The sequence below is a fragment of the Platalea leucorodia genome (genome assembly GCF_965183815.1).
Source record: "Platalea leucorodia genome assembly, chromosome: 3".
Taxonomy (NCBI): Eukaryota; Metazoa; Chordata; class Aves; order Pelecaniformes; family Threskiornithidae; genus Platalea; species Platalea leucorodia.
Genome location: NC_138825.1, coordinates 126,081,324 through 126,096,998, shown reverse-complemented (window position 1 = coordinate 126,096,998; position 15,675 = coordinate 126,081,324). Strand labels below are relative to the sequence as shown.

Sequence of the window (15,675 nt, the reverse complement as noted above, 5' to 3'; positions counted from 1 at the left end):
GCCAGTTGTCTTGCTACATTGTAGGGAATTATTTAATGCTCATCTTAAGAGGTGTCTCTATTAATTGAACGGGGATTTAATGTCTCCCTGAAGCATAATTGGTCTGTGTGTGATGTATACCAACATGTATGTCTAGCAACAGGTTTTCCTTTTGTCTGCATCCCAGCGCCGTTCTATGGGTAATCTTTTGCTTAAACAAAATGGATTTAAGCAGAAGTTCAGTGGCTCCTTATTAAGGGGATAAAGTGAGTTGAAACGACAGATCTGTTAAAGGAACTTCTTTGGTGCACGCTAGACCACATCCCATCTAACCATTCAGGACTGTGTCTTGATAAAGTAGTTTTTGTGGCCAGAGAGGAAAAATGTTTCCCTGTGTTAATACTCTCTTATTGGAACATGTTGCTTTACGCTTGGGTTGGATCAGGTCTGATCTTGAGAACCTCCAGAGGCAGCTGGTGCCATAGTTGTTTTTAAACATCACAGCATTTGCTTGAGAGACCTCGCTGTGAGCTTTGCAAGCTTTTTCACTTCTTGGCCTCAGTGTTGGGGGTGTGTGTCTGTGTCTGTTTTGCATTGCTTAGCCGGCCTACTTCTTGATTTTTTTTTAATTTTTTTTTTTGTCACTTTGTCTATATTTACAACTTTTTTCCTCTCTAATAGGCTCCAGACAAATGAGTAGAGAATTGGGTACAGAAGAGGGACAGATTCCAGTTTTCCAGTTGGTCACCTTGTACAGTGAGTACCTTAATATTTCAAGAATGAGATTATCTGTAGTGCCTAATGTTGGCTTAAAATGGACTTTACCGGGGAGCAGCATTAAGTCTGCATGCTTGGACAATGTTGTCCTAGAAATACAAGCTCCCTTGGCTTGACTCTTGTTTTGGGAGAATCAGATGTTGTCGGCTCCAGCTCCTTTTATCTGAAGCGGTAAATTTTATTTGTATCCCACTTCCAGTAGCGTGCACGTTTCAGCAGAGCGGAGAACTGATGCAGTTATGTCTTGTACGTGCTCAAGGCTGTGGGGAATCAACACTTAAAGATGTTGCAACGTGATTTAGCAATGTGTCACGTGCGGCTTTCTGTGCTGCAGAGCAGAGGAGGCTCTAGGGTCGGGAGAGCAAAGGTTCACCTCCTCTATTCCAGCCTTGTCGGAGGTGTTGAACTCAACAAGGAGGGTGGATGAGGGACCTGCCACGGCACGTGTAGGGGTTACTCATAAAGGCGTGTGGTGAAATCAGGCAAATGAGGCTTGGCTTGACTTGTGGGCTGGAAAGGGTAAGAAAAAAGAACCGGAAAGTGTGGCCTAGTTCATGGTAAGGATGGCAAGTTTTTTCTTAGAGGAGAAAATCATTATTTCATGGGGAATTTTTACACATTAAAATATCTTGCATGCATGCTAATGGGTTGTAATAACAAGCCTATGCTTTGTGAGGTGTCTGCAAATATTTTTAAACTTGCTACTGTGAGGGACTTTAGCTATTAAGTACTGGTTAATGAGAATATCTTGGCCCATCTGATGCAGTGGCATAGCCAGACTCAAATAGTTACCTGCCTACTGTAGGCGTCTGCAAGCTGGGAGGACACTCTGCCGCTGAGTGTAAAATGCGGGTGCAGGCACGGCAAGTGAGTGTGGGAGCTGCACTGATGGACCGAGACCACTGCACAATTCAGTTTATTGTAACAGTCCTAGCAGGCGACTCCCCTAAGGGTAACATGGGATGATGAAGTTTAAAGCTGAGGGTGTTGATTAACAAAAGACAAGGATGAAATAATATGCTTTGAGACTGGAGTGTGTCAGCAGGTTGGTTTAAATACATCCTTGGAGCAGGGCAGAGAATGCCTGTGCTTCTGTGAAAGAAGGGGAAAAAGAGGCTTACTTATTTGTGGCTTCCTAACTTCTCCTATATCTGACCAGCATAGCGTGACATGCAGGAGGTCCTTGGTTCAGATGTTCTATTCCTACTTACTACAGGATGGATTTAGCTTGTTATACTTCTGGATTCAGAGCAGTCTTTCTACCCTACTTCTGTTATGTGCCAGACACAGTGGGGACTCTCTTCTCAGCTGGTGCATGGCTACTGTAACAAATGCCATGGTGAATAATAAAACTGGAAGTAGCAGAGAGGTCATGTGAAGAACAAATTATGCCATTATTGACCAACGGTGCCATCGTGCCATGGTCTTAATCGACAGATCTAATCCCAATGTGTGTTTAGAGTCAGATCTGCTGACTTCAGTAGCTAAAATAAGTCGATACCATTGAATTCTCTTTCTCCTTGCATATCTTAAGTAGAGCACAGTAAGTTGCAGCCTGACAGCTGTGCAATCCGCAGAAGGCTACAGGGCTGCATAGGCTTCCCCGAGGGCGTAATTTGGCCTGTAGAACATTTATTATGGCTGGTGTCGTGTGTAGCAGGCTCAGCATTGACCTTCAGAAGCTGTTAAGCATTTGTGGGCCTGACGGCTGGAAGAATGAACGTAGGAGACAAGGATTTCGGCTTTGGAGTCCTTTTGTAAGGCAGAAGACTGTGATTAAAGCCAGAAGACTGCATGTATGAATTTAGGTCAGTAGGAGATAGCTGAGCGAAGGGCTGTTCTTGGCAGAGAGCTGGAACAGAAGAGATGCTAGAAACGCGGTCTGTCTGTGATTGCCATGGGACAGAATGGGAAAATAACGTGTTTCAAGGGAACCCTTAACAAGTCATTCTTATGCAAGACTGTCTCTGTGGCACTAAATATCTAAATAACTGGGCTGCGGCTGTAATATAAACATATTTTCAAGAGACTCATCTTCAGGCATCACCTGAGGCTTCCTGGCTTGGCAGCAAAGCGAAGTATTGCAGGAGGTTGTATTGCAGGTCCCTTCCTATGAGGATGTGGCATCATCTGTGTGAACGCGAGCGTAGGTCTGATGCTTCCTGTGCAAGCACCAGGCTTAGCTGTGTACGCGCTTCTGTCGTCTTTGTCTGCTCACAACTGCAATTGAGAAGGCTAAGCCAGAGCGGTTAGCTTGGTATCGCAAGGAGGATTTGTGCTGCCTGTAGCTCCTGCCTGCAGTCCTCCCGGGGAGCACTGGGCAATGGGGGAGATGAATTCCTGCTTCTTGCTGCTGTTCTGCTCAGGAGATGCCATAGACTCTTGCCTGCTTTATTAAAAACTCGGAACATGGCAAACAAACACCTAAGCTGTGGGAGGCCAGAGGTCCGTCCTGTCTCAAGCAGTGGCCAGTAGAAATGACCTTCATCTCACATCAATTTATTTAGCTCTTATTTGAACCCACATGTGCTTTTGGCCTCTGTCCTGTTACCAGGCATTTCAGAGTTTAACTTTGTGTGATGAACCACCTCCTTCTGGTAACTGAACCTGCTGCCAACCAGCTTACTGTAATAAGCTCCTGTTTAGGGAGTTGTTGTTTGCGTGTTTGCCAATTCCACGCTGGTTTGGGTTCTGTAGATCCCTACCGTGTCCCCTGTCAGAGGTCTCTTTTCAAGACTAAAACGTCCTAATTAATTCAACGGTCCTTACAGAAGATGCTCCATGTCTTTGATGCTCTTCACTACTTTTCTGTCCTCCTTCCTTTTGATGGTAACTTTTGGTCATGGTGCACGTCTGGTTTTTTTCTCCTCTCGCACGTTCTTACAGTCCTACTTATCGGAAGCTTGAAAGATTAGGTTTCTGAGGGCCTGTCCTTTTGCTTCAGTTCTCTGTATTTATAACCCCAGAAAAGAAACTAGGAATTTTGTATGCTCCACATAACAATAAGCCATAAGTCTATTTTTTTTCTAAAAAGCAGAAGTTTATGTGTCTAATCTAAAGACTCTATCAGAAAAGCTATGAATAAACCTGATACATTCCAGTGCACTGAGTCACTAGAACAATATCGTATTTAACAAGGAGCCGTGGCAGACATTGTGTGGCTTTGTGCTAAAGCTGTCAGCCAGGGTATGAGATGTATCTTTGTATCCTGCAGCAATTTGGTGAAAGTAAATGGCTGCTGGTGTGCACTGCATCTTCTGAATGGGGACGAGAAACACTCTGGATGTTAAACCTTCTCCCCCTTCTCCATTGGTTAAGAGGGGAAATGATATCAAAAGAGAGAATTAGTCTTATTTAGGTAAATATAAATTAGTGTCATCAAACAGGTACTGGTTCTGCAAGGGAAAGGCATGCCTCTCCATCCCCTCTGCTTTGCGTAAGTGATATTTCTTTTATTAGTGCTGTGGCTTCCAAAAGTAGAAGTGGAATACGACGTGATTAAAGTCTTAACCTCCAGGGTTGTAGTCACAGGTCTGCAGTGATGGTCTGCAGACTGACATGCCTGGGGCTGTGACAAGTCTGTGGTTTTGTTTATCTGCCCTGACTCATATCCGTGGCTTTTGTGCTGCCCTAAGGTGAATCACCACTCCCACAAGGGTGGTTAAATCATAGAATCATAGACTCGGTTAGGTTGGAAAAGACCTTTAAGATCATCACTGTTAACTTGGCCCTACCAAGTCCACCACTAAACCATGTCCCTCAGCACCACGTCTCCCCGGCTTTTAAATCCCCCCAGGGATGGGGACTCAGCCCCTGCCCCGGGCAGCCTGGGCCAGGGCCTGACAGCCCTTTGGGGGAAGAAGTTTTTCCCAATACCCAACCCAAACCTGCCCTGGCGCAGCTTGAGGCCGTTCCCTCTCGTCCCATCGCTTGTTCCTGGGGAGCAGAGACCGACCCCCCCGGCTCCAGCCTCCTTTCAGGCCGTTGCAGAGAGCGAGGAGGGCTCCCCTCAGCCTCCTCTTCTCCAGGCTGAGCCCCCCCAGCTCCCCCAGCCGCTCCTCCCCAGCCTTGTGCTCCAGCCCCTGCCCCAGCCTCGCTGCCCTGCTCTGGCCACGCTCCAGCCCCTCCATGGCCGCCTTGGGGTGCGGGGCCCAGCGCTGAGCACAGCACTCGAGGGGCGGCCTCCCCAGTGCCCAGCACAGGGGGACCATCACCGCCCTGCTCCTGCAGGCCACACCAGTCCTGACACAAGCCAGGATGCCCTGGGCCCTCTTGGCCACCTGGGCACCCTGCTGGCTCATGTCCAGCGGCTGTCGACCAGCACCCCCAGGCCCTTTCCCGCCGGGCAGCTCCCAGCCGCTCCTCCCCATGCCTGCAGCGGTGCCTGGGGTTGCTGTGCCCCCAGGGCAGGACCCGGCCCTGAGCCTTGCTGACCCTCACCCCGGGGCCTGGGCCCATCGCCCCGGCCTGGCCAGGGCCCTCTGCAGAGCCTCCTGCCCCCCAGCAGACCAACGCTCCCGCCCGACTGGGTGTCCCCTGCAAACTGGCTGAGGGTGCCCTCCATCCCCTCCTCCAGATCATCGATAAAGATATTGAACAGGACCAGCCCCAGCACTGAGCCCTGGGGAACAGCACTGGTGACCGGCCGCCAGCTGGGTTTGGCTCCATTCACCACCGCTCCCTGGGCCCGGCCGCCAGCCAGGTTTTTACCCAGCGCAGAGTGCACTTATCCAAGCCATGAGCAGCTGGTTTCTCCAGGAGAATGCTGTGGGAGACAGTGTCAAAGGCCTTACTGAAGTCCAAGTAGACAACATCCACTGCCTTTCCCTCATCAACTAAGCGGGTCACCTTGTCATCGAAAGAGATCAGGTCAGTCAAGCATGACCTGCCTTTCATAAACCCATGCTGACTGGGCCTGATCCCCTGGTTGTCCTGTACGTGCTGTGTGATGGCACTCAGGACGATCTGCTCCATAACCTTCCCTGGCACCAAGGTCAGGCTGACAGGCCTGGAGTTCCCCAGATCCTCCTTTGGCCCTTCTTGTAGGTGGGTGTCACATCCATCCTGCCCTGGGGGCAGCCTGGGAAACCTGGGCCTCAGTTCAGCTAAGGAACACTTGGGTGTTTTCCTCTTCCCCAGCAATGAGTCAGAGCTCCATGGATCATCCAGAACAGTTTTTCCCTGTGTTGAGGCTCACCTTCCCAGTCCCAGGGCATCGTTGCCCATGCTTCCCAGCTCCATGGCTATTGCTGCCACTGGGCTTTTCTTCCTCTTTCCTCTCTGCCACCTTCCCCAGTGCTTCATTCCTACTTTTAAAACCAAAGAACCCACACAGTCATTCGGGCCTGTCTGTGCTCTGCTGGTGGCTTTTGTTTTGTTCAGAGAAGCCACAGGACCTGGCTTCTGTCTGCCTCAGCCAACCCCTTGAAACAAGGGGCCCATGCTGGTCACCGGTAGGGTATGGGTAGGGTATGGTGACCATTTCTGCCATACCAATACCATGCCATCAGCCAGAGGCTGATGCCAACTCTTCTGTACCAGTCCATGGTATCACGGTACTGTAAATTAGACCTACAGATGTGTGTAGACCAAGTCCTCATAGCAGCTTTTTTCTGAAGCAGCCGGTGTTGCTGCTGTGTCCAGGAAAGTATGTCAACAAATGTACAGTTGTTTCATTGCACAGATTTGTCCAGACACTGGTAATAAAACACCAACTCTCTAAAGCCTCACCTGGCCTGCCAAGACGTGTCAGCCTGGGCACGCCGAGCTGCCTCACACAGTCCTGAATCCAAGCTGCGGAGTCCTTCTGGGCAGGGGACACGTATGGCACGGGGAGGAGGAGAGAGGGAGAGAAATACATCCAGAAACCATAGGTTGATCTGGGGTCTGTCACTACCCAGGGTGTCCCAGCCCCTGCTTGTCTGAAGTGAAGGATTGTTGGCACAAGTTTTTTTCATTCTTTCCTTGCCTTCTTCATATACATAATATATATATATTTGTGGTTCTTTCTCATTCTGCTTTTTACGCATGCTTATGTGAAGTTGCACGCAGCTAGCTTGCCAGCCCACAGACGGCCTACTGTAACAATTTGAGATGTAGTTTAGTAAGATAGTAAATTGAGAGTAATTTTTAATCTGGTTGGGATAAGAACAGCCAAATTGGCTGTTTCTCCTGTTGGTTTCAGTGTTATTTTTGGCCAGGCAGTCCTTAGAGGGTGTAAATGTGCCAGACATCGATCTCTCTGAAAGAGGGATCAGCTCTTCCTGGACAGCACTAGAACACTGCATTTTTTTTTTTTTTTTTTTTTTTAAATTAAATTGACTGAATAATATAGCCAGTGTGGAAAGGGCTTGTAAAATGCTGAGTTATGTGTTGGACTTCTGCTCTGCCCAGGAAAATCTCTTGTGATGGAGAGACTCCATGTAGGGGAAACCTCACGTGTAAGCATGGAGCGAGGGAAGGTTTGGAGACCTTGCCGGGATCCCTGCTGTGATCCAGCGACGCTTGGGAAGCAGTATGCTATAAATGGGGAGCTCTGAGAAGCCAAATAGCGCCATCACCCAGGGGACTTTTTTATTTAATACAGCCATTGAAATTGAGACTTGAGGCTACGTGGGACAATGCTGTAATGGTAGAGCTGTAACAGGCTGCCTTTGTGGCAGAATTACAAAGCCGGCAGTATGTGCTGAAGTGCTCATGCTTGCTCAGCCTGTAATATCAGTTCGGGTTCTGCTCTCCTCCCTTCCCCTCCAGGAACTGGTTCATATTTAGGTAGAATAAGTCACTGTTTGTGTGTTTATTTCTTTTCTGCTTACAGTTCTTCTTGAATCACATGGCAGGTTAGAGGAAGAGTGCTCAAGTGAGGCTAAACCCGTCAGGTTGCACGCAAGATCCTCCATAATGTGTTAATGCAGGTCTGCAGCTCTTCATCCCTCTTAGTCTCTTGGTATTGCTATTTTTTTCAATATTAAATAACAAAGCTCAGCTATCCCCTGTTGCGCTGCGGCTCCAGCTCCCCTGCTGCTTTTCTCCAGGCTGTTTCTTGGGTTTGTTCCGGAACTGCTCCTGGTATCTGAGCAGATTCCCTTCATGCTGTCTCTGCTACAGGGACAAGGCTCTAGGCTGGTTTCTTTCTGCTCCTCTCTCTTGTGCCCCCATCCAAAAAGGAGGGGGGGGGGAATCTGACCATTCCTGTTCAGAAATATCACACGGGACTTCCTTTTGAAGCAGGGATAAACATTTACTGACACTTTTGAAGCAGCAGAGATAAATAGGCAGAGAGTTACTGAACTTGTAGCTGCAATTTTTATGTTGAGGTAGAGGATCATCAGGCTTTTCACGTTTGTTGCGAGGGACCATTTTCTGCCAGCCTTTTCTTCATACTTAATCTACAAGCGTGGTTTGTGGGAACCTCTTGCTGAACATGTGCTCTCTGGTGTAGAGATAACAGCAGCTGATCAGATACCGTGTCCCCTGGAGGCCAGGTAGCCTGCTAGGGCGGTGTCCTAGAGCTATTTACAGAAGGAGTTGGAGGTAGAACTGGATTATGCCAGCCTGGAGAACTGTGGGATGACATGGGATCTTCTTTGCAAATAGAGGATACCTTGGCTCTAACCTGTGTCCTGGCCAGGCAAATAAGTCCGAATTCAAATTACATCTGGATTTGCCAAAAGGATGTTGCGTGTGGATGATAGATCATCTTGGAAACTGGTGGAGTTGAGCCTGCAGAGGATGCCTCCTTGCAGTCAGACAAGCCTCATTGAATCTGGCCTGATGCTTCCTTTGCTTTGCTCTGCTCCGTTTTCTTCCATCAAGCACCCCAGGTACTGTAGCAGTGACGTGTGACGGTTCAGGAGGTGCTTCAGCTCCTGAGGAGCCTGTCTGTGCCACCCAGGGGTAAGAGGGCTCCGTGTCGCGGGAAGCGTCAGCTTCCAGATAATTTGTAAAGCAGAGGTCTTGACCGTTTGTGCTCATTAAAAGAGTCCGTCGTAAGAATGGGGTTAGTAACGCTGGGGACTGGCCAGATTTTGGGTTGATTTAAGAACTTCTGGCTTCCCTTGATTTCTCGTGAGTGCAATATCATTCATTTATCCAAAAGCAGGTATCGGGAGCCTGCTCTGTTGGAAGTAATTTAAGTATATCTGGACTTTGGTACCTAGGCAGGGAACGATGTTGGAGACGAGAATATTGCAAAGTACAAAGCCTGAGAACAGATTAAAACTTGCTTGCGATACAAAAATGTTGCAATAATTATTTACTATAATAAAGCTATTTCAAAGTAGTTAAAAAAGTATTAAAGGGACTCTTCAGGAGGTTTGCATTACTATAGTAATGATTGGGAAGTAGGGAACAGTGTTTGCCAGTAGCACTAATTTGCTTCTGTGAGTAAAATCTATAGACAGCTGGATGTAAACACTCTATAGATAGCCTCAGACTTGATAAAAGATTGACTAGTGAAATTTCAGTTTGGATAAAAGTGCAGTAGCTCACGTTGTCTGATGAAGCTTTTTCTACAGTGAAGGTTCACGTGGAGAGAGGCCCCTGGGAGCAATTGTGGGAAGCACAAGTGAAATCCTCCTTGCTTTTGTGTGAGCAAGGAAGTTTCCAGTACAACCTGATCACAGAAGGCCCTGATATGAAAAGGATTTACTTTGTGGAATTGTTCTGTCATCACTCAGCAGGATAATTGACTTCTGATTAGGAAGAAAATATAGCTGAACGTTCGTGTTTGAGGTTATAAAGTCCTCTTCAAAAGGCAGAGCTCTTACTTAAACAGCGACTGCTCTGACAAGAACAGGATGCTTGTGACTCCATTATGCCGGTATTGATGTAACAGCTGTTGTTGTTTAAACAACTTGTTTTCTCCCTCCTTCACACTCCTTCCTCCTCCTGTTGCAAATCAAAGGACGAGTGGGAATCGGTGTTGTTATTTTTCCAAAAATAATAACAAGGTTATTAAATTTTTCACTTCTGGAAATGTTTTTGTCGTGTGCTTCCTGTGCTCAGTGGGTCTCAGACCTGCTGCTGTCTGGGTGTGTAGCTGGCGATGCTGATGACTGGAGGACGCGTATTTCTTACAGACCTTTCTTCTGTTACCACCTCCAAAGTGACATATGAGCTAAAAGCAAGCCAAGGTTTGTACCTCCCGCAGGCAGCAGAAAGGCTGATGTGGAAGTCGCGGGCATTTCACTGTGAAGATGATGCTTAAAATTTTAGAAGAGGAAATCTCGGTCCAGAGCGGTGAGCAAGGGCTGCGGCTTACCTCGCGGGGAAGACTCCTGGGCAGAACAGGTTTCATTTCTGCCTCCATGCGCAGGCTTCAGCCTGGACCTGCATTAGGCAGCACTGCAGAAAAACTTACCTGGGGACTTGAATCCTTGTCTTGAATCTATGCAGAGTCAGATTATTGTTTTGCATATTAGTATTTACACTGTTGAAAAGAGAGGGGGAAGATTTTCAAAGCTGGTGCTAAGTTGGTCTGGATCTGGAATGAGTTGAGAGGCGTTGCACAGTGCCTCAGCCCTCTGTAAAAGTGTCCAGTGGTGGCTGCTGCTCTGCACAGTGTAGATCTTACAGGCTACAGTTCAGGTCTTACAAGGCAGTTCCTATGAAAGCATTTTCAGAAGAGAGATTTAAGCTGGGAGGGCTGGAAGGTGGACGCATTGCTGCACTGAAACTGCCCTTGAGGAAAGGAGGATGCACTTCTTCCCTTCCCCCTCCCATCTTCTGTATGGGCCCACCTGGATCCTCTGCTTTATCCTGCTGATCCAGCAGCTGCCTTTCCCTGTGGACAGATTTCGTGTCCTTTTAATTCTTTCTAGTGTGCTCACTGTGAGGCATCACCGAGCTGATGCCTTCGAGGAGGAAAGGAAGCCTTCGTTAGGTCTCGAGGGAGCTAATTTATACTGATACTCTTGGGTTTGCTAGTCAAGTGTGTCTTTGCTTCTGTATGCTTTTGCCTCTGAGATCTTACTGTGAGAGTGAGATGAAGTGTCAATCTGCTTCTGGTCGTGGGACTGTAACTGCACAGTTCATAGTTTTGGATCTTTAGTAGGAAGGGGGAGGAGAATTGACAAAATATTTGGGCTGAAATTGGATGTTTTAGCCCTTCTGGTCAAAGTTGGGTTTTGTTGTTCTCTCTCAGCAAGTTGTGGATTCTTTCAACCTTGAACCTTTAGACTAAAGCACTTTTTAATAATTATTAGTTTATTTTATCAGTGACACTAGCAGAAGATTAGAAGGTGTGTGGGAAAAGAGTGATCTCACCCTTGCCAGCCCTGATAGGAGATATCACTGGTATATTACTGTCTGATGTTGGATTTTATTTCAATGCAGTAAAAAAAAAAAATCTTAAATATTTAAAGAAGTGTGTGTTATAGCTGCATTTTTTTCAAGCCATGATTAGGAAAAAAAAAGGGGAGGGGGCAGAAACTGGCTGCTTGCTATTGAACACTGAGCTTTGTCTGATAGCCAAAATTACAAATTTTATATGTCTGCCTTGAACACAGTTCACTCTCTCCAGAAACTTCTTAAAATGGAGTGTAGCCTGAATGGGAAAGCTTTTAAAAAGTCTGTTGGAAACCCCAAATCAGCAGGGGGTAGATAGAAATATCAACAGGAGAAAGCAACCATGTCTTCTGCCTGCACAGCCCGGAGTTTGTTCTCGGAGCGGTTTTCCCTTTTCTAGAGAAGGTGGAAATGCAGCGAGTGACTTAGAGAAGCGAGTGGTGAAACCCAGTGCCATTGCTGGGTCTCCAGATGTTTTTTCTTGCTCAAAAGGAGGTCCCCAGGTCTTTTTTCCTCGTGTGCATTTTATTCAGAGTAAGTGTTCCCATTAGATTGTGTGTGTGAAAGGGTACTGGATGCTTTCTGAGATGGATAATAAGGGAGTAAGCCAAGAGCAGCATAATTCGTAACATGAAGTGATTCTCTTCATAGCATTAATAATCGTGACCCAAGCACAGGTAAATTGTCTGTAGGTTTTTTCCCCTTTCCTCCTAAACCTGTGATCATTTGCCTCCCTGGGCAACCTGTCCTTCACCACCATTAGCTTTGCTTTGGTTTTTGTCTACATTCAAAAGTTGAACCACTTTATCTGCAATTGATGTGTGCTCCTGTAGGGTGGAGAGCGCTACGGTGATATAAAAGCATTTATAATAAAATGGCTCGTTCTTGTGTTGGGAGAGGAATAATGGACATGAAATACAGCTTTATAGTTAAAAAGCTATTTAAATTTAGAGCATGGTTGTGCATTGCAGCTGAACTGATGTAACATCAAGCTGGTGCTGCAAGGAAAGGTTTTGCTCCCAGCGTTGTGCTCCCACTGATCTTTTTGTGCTGATACGTACCTGACTTCTTCCTTCTCAGTACGGATCGTTTCCTTCCAGCTTAACTCCCCGAATCGGCTCACTGTGGATCCAGGCTTGGAAGCTGGGGAAGAGATCTCTCTTTTCGGCAGCAACAGGCCATTAGATCAGCTGAGCGACAGTGCGAAACCACATCCTAATTGAAGTCTCTCGTGCCAGTAGCGCGTGTCAGTATTTGAAAGGTATTTGCAGTTGTTCTGCTCTCTCCCCTGTGATAAGTGATGTGTGGGGCAGCTGTCGTGAAAGCAGTGCTTTCATATTACTTTGTTATCCTGAGTTAAGTTACTTCTCCTGGAAATGGCTGCATTTGCTTACAGCCACCGACATAAGTGCAGAGGATTGTGGGCAGATCATTTATACGGCATATGCTCTGTGATGTTCTCTGTGTTACGGCCAACTTGAAAAAATAATTAAAAATAAAAATGTTTTGCTGTTTCTTGCTGGATGTTGTTGGATACTTAATGGAGCTCGTTAGCAGGCAAGTGCTCCTTCCCCAGGGATTTTTCCAGAGTCATTAGACTCAGTGAAGGATGGTCTGGAAGAATCTGCCACGTAAGAAACTGCTGCTTCTCTGAAGTGTGGAACATTTTCTGGACACAGGAGCTGCAAAAGGGGCCCTGTCAGCCACCCCTGAGCAGCTGCAGGGTGATAGCAGAGGTGTGCTTGGGATGCTGAAGCGAGGGCAGGAGGGTTACTGTCTCTCTCTGTAAATATATAATACAGGTGATACCATACAGGGGAAAAAGTCCTTCAACTTAAAGGACAGCGATCTCCAAAAGGAAAATGATACTATGAGGCCACAAATAAACAGTGTCTGCATGTTAGAAGGCTTTCAGTCATGAGATAGACAGCTTTAAAGTAGTAGTTTGGGTGGAAAAAGAGGGTGAGTTCAACAGCCAGCTGGGCTCTTTCTGAAACATTTTGATGCTTTTCCGAGAGGGCTTTGAGTTGGTGACTGTAGCAGGTTGTATTTGGTGTACAGTGTTCAACGAGCTGTCCCATGCTTGTTTATACTCACTATCAAGACTCAAGGCCAGTGAGTAGCGCTTGCTTTGTGTGATAGATGTGTCTGCGTGGCGTTTGCCTCCTGCCTGGCACGGCCTCTGTGAAAGGCTTCACTCGCCAAGGGACGTGGGGCAAAAATTTGCTGCTTTTCTGCTTGATTCCGCCTTTCTTCCGAAAAGCATACACTTTCAAGAAGGATTTTAATGGAGTTCCCAGATATTAATGTGATAGTATTTTTAAGGCTGTATTTTGAGGGAGAAACCTTTACTGAAGGTAACCTTGGGCAAAGTTTAAAACAAACAAACAAACAGAAGTGAAATGGGAAGCGATAAGGAGTTGGCAGTCATACAACTATGGATTTGTGTAGGAAGGCCAAAAACGTGCTCTCTTATCGTAAAGAACAAAATAACAAAGCCTGGCCCCTGCCCCTTGCCAGCACAGGCAGAAGAGTACCCCCTGCTAGCTCCGGTCTTCCTGCAGCCTGGAGCGCTGAGCCTCGAACCTCATCTTGAAGTTTAAAAGAGCAGGGTTGCTCAGCTGGCAGAGCACCCCGCGCGTTGACAGGTTGGTGCGTGGCTGTGAATTCGGGGCCTCTCTGTTCTCCTGCAGGCTTCCAGCCTCTGCCATCCCTGCGGGCAGAGCTGCCTCAGGCCTCCCATCCTCTCCCGGTGCTGGGTACAGGCATCAGGTCATCGGTTATGCCACCTCTCGGCCACTACCATTCAGCTGCCGCTGCAGCGTGCAGATGTGTGCCGTGTTGGAGGGCTTTGCTCTGTGCTGTGTCCTCAAAGGGCATTAGAAATCCAAAACCAGTCCAAAAACTGCAAATGTTTGCTGGAAAGACACCAGAGTGGCGGCCAGGAAAGGTCAGTGCAGCTGCCTTGCGTCGCAGTGTGTGTTAAAACACAGCAACATTTCTCATCTGGAATTGCCTTGATTCAAAGTTGTCATCAAGATGAAGTGTACTGCAAATACACACATTTCTGCGGGAATTGCTCTGAATGCAACGGACCCCTTTAATAATGTCTTGGTATCTACCTCACCGTGTGCAGTCTTAATTTAACTAGAAGCCAAGGGCATAGATGAAATTTCAAGCCGAAAAACTTTGACTCTATCTATTACTAAAAACTAATGCATGCAGTTGAGGTGCATTATTTTAACCCCTTTATCACCACCATCCTGAGCGAGCAGATTGGAGAAGCAGCTCCGAGATGGATGGCAAAGGAAGCGGACGCCTGCATGGGAAGAGCCTGGACTGGAACTGGCACGTGGGGCTGGGTGGAGTGAGCAGTTTGGGCTCCCTGTGGGTCCTGCCTCCCTGCAAAGGGTCGGAGAGGGGGTAACTAAATGCGGCAGCAAACGTCTGCTGGCTCTCCCCCAAATGTTTCTGGTGTCTCCTGGCTGTGCCAGATTGCAACAGCCCCTGTAATGCTGGAATTGCACAATCAGCTCCCTGGTTCCCTGGCTATGTTTCAGGTTTTCTGGGTCTTTGGAACTGCCTCTGCCTTGGATTAGCAAAGAGAAGGTGGTGGCCACCTGTGTGGGGCAGTGACAAAGCTGACTTAGCCAGTGGTGGCTCCCGTATACTGCGGCGTATAGCAGCCTGGTTTTGCAAGCCATACCTTGCAGCTCCTACAGAAAGTTGCTGGGATCATGCAAGCTCCCAAGAAAGCCAGCTGAGGCACTGGATTAGTCCCGGGAAAGCCTTCCATCTTCTGCCTTTGGTCTGAACGCTGCTTGCGGTCCCGGACAGTCTCCTGACTTGCTGAGCACAGTGGCCAGATGGTGGTGAAACCTGTGTTGTGCCGCGTGGGGCATGGCGTTACACTATAAACATAAATGGAATATAAATTATATATATATAAAAACACAGTTACACTATGTTTGTGTAACTAGTGGCTGCCGTTGTGTATCTGAGCTCTCCAGAAGGAACGCTGTCCGACAGCATTTCTGGTGGATGGCAATATCTGAATAAGATGACCACGCTAGGAGGTGGGTTTTTAAGCCAGGCAGGCTGGCCCAGATGGCCAGTGAAGTGGGGTCGGAGAGCAGCTGGAGATGTGATGGGCAATTTGAAAATGTCCTCACCTCTGCTGTTGTAGGAAAACATAACCTGAATGACATTGAGTTTGAGTAAAATAGAGTCTAGAGCATGAGACTAGATGATTCGAATGGCAGTTTGTATTCCCAAACTCTTACTTCCTTGATAGTTCCTTTAGGTTGAAGCATGCTTTAACTCAGTGCGCTCACTGCATACAAAACCGGTGGACCTGTAATTGCTACTGAACTGGCGTGTCCAAGGGGTCTGCAACAGGCTCGGCTGCATGTAGGCATCTGATTTTGCTGTCACACGTGAGGGACCTGTGTTTGTCCAGCTTCAGGGCAGTAGACATCACTCAACACCTGGTTGGTGGGGGAAGAGGCAACGCTCTTCGTCTCTGCAGAGATCCTCCTTCTGTGTTCAGCAACATAAAGCAGAAGGGGTCTCTGTCAAGTATGTGTTAGACAAGAAATTAGAATGGAAATAAGGTTTTAAACTACATATTTT

General features: G+C 47.4%; 1 protein-coding gene across 2 annotated transcripts in view; it reads left to right on the top strand.

The window, feature by feature from the left end:
* EXTL3 (exostosin like glycosyltransferase 3) overlaps window positions 1–15,675 on the top strand; it is a 135,532-nt gene that overhangs the window by 21,979 nt on the left and 97,878 nt on the right. For both annotated transcript variants that reach the window (XM_082307701.1, XM_082307702.1), the window contains exon 2: window positions 661–735. The gene's annotated coding sequence lies outside the window, so the exon portion shown is untranslated. The remainder of the gene's footprint in view (window positions 1–660; window positions 736–15,675) is intronic.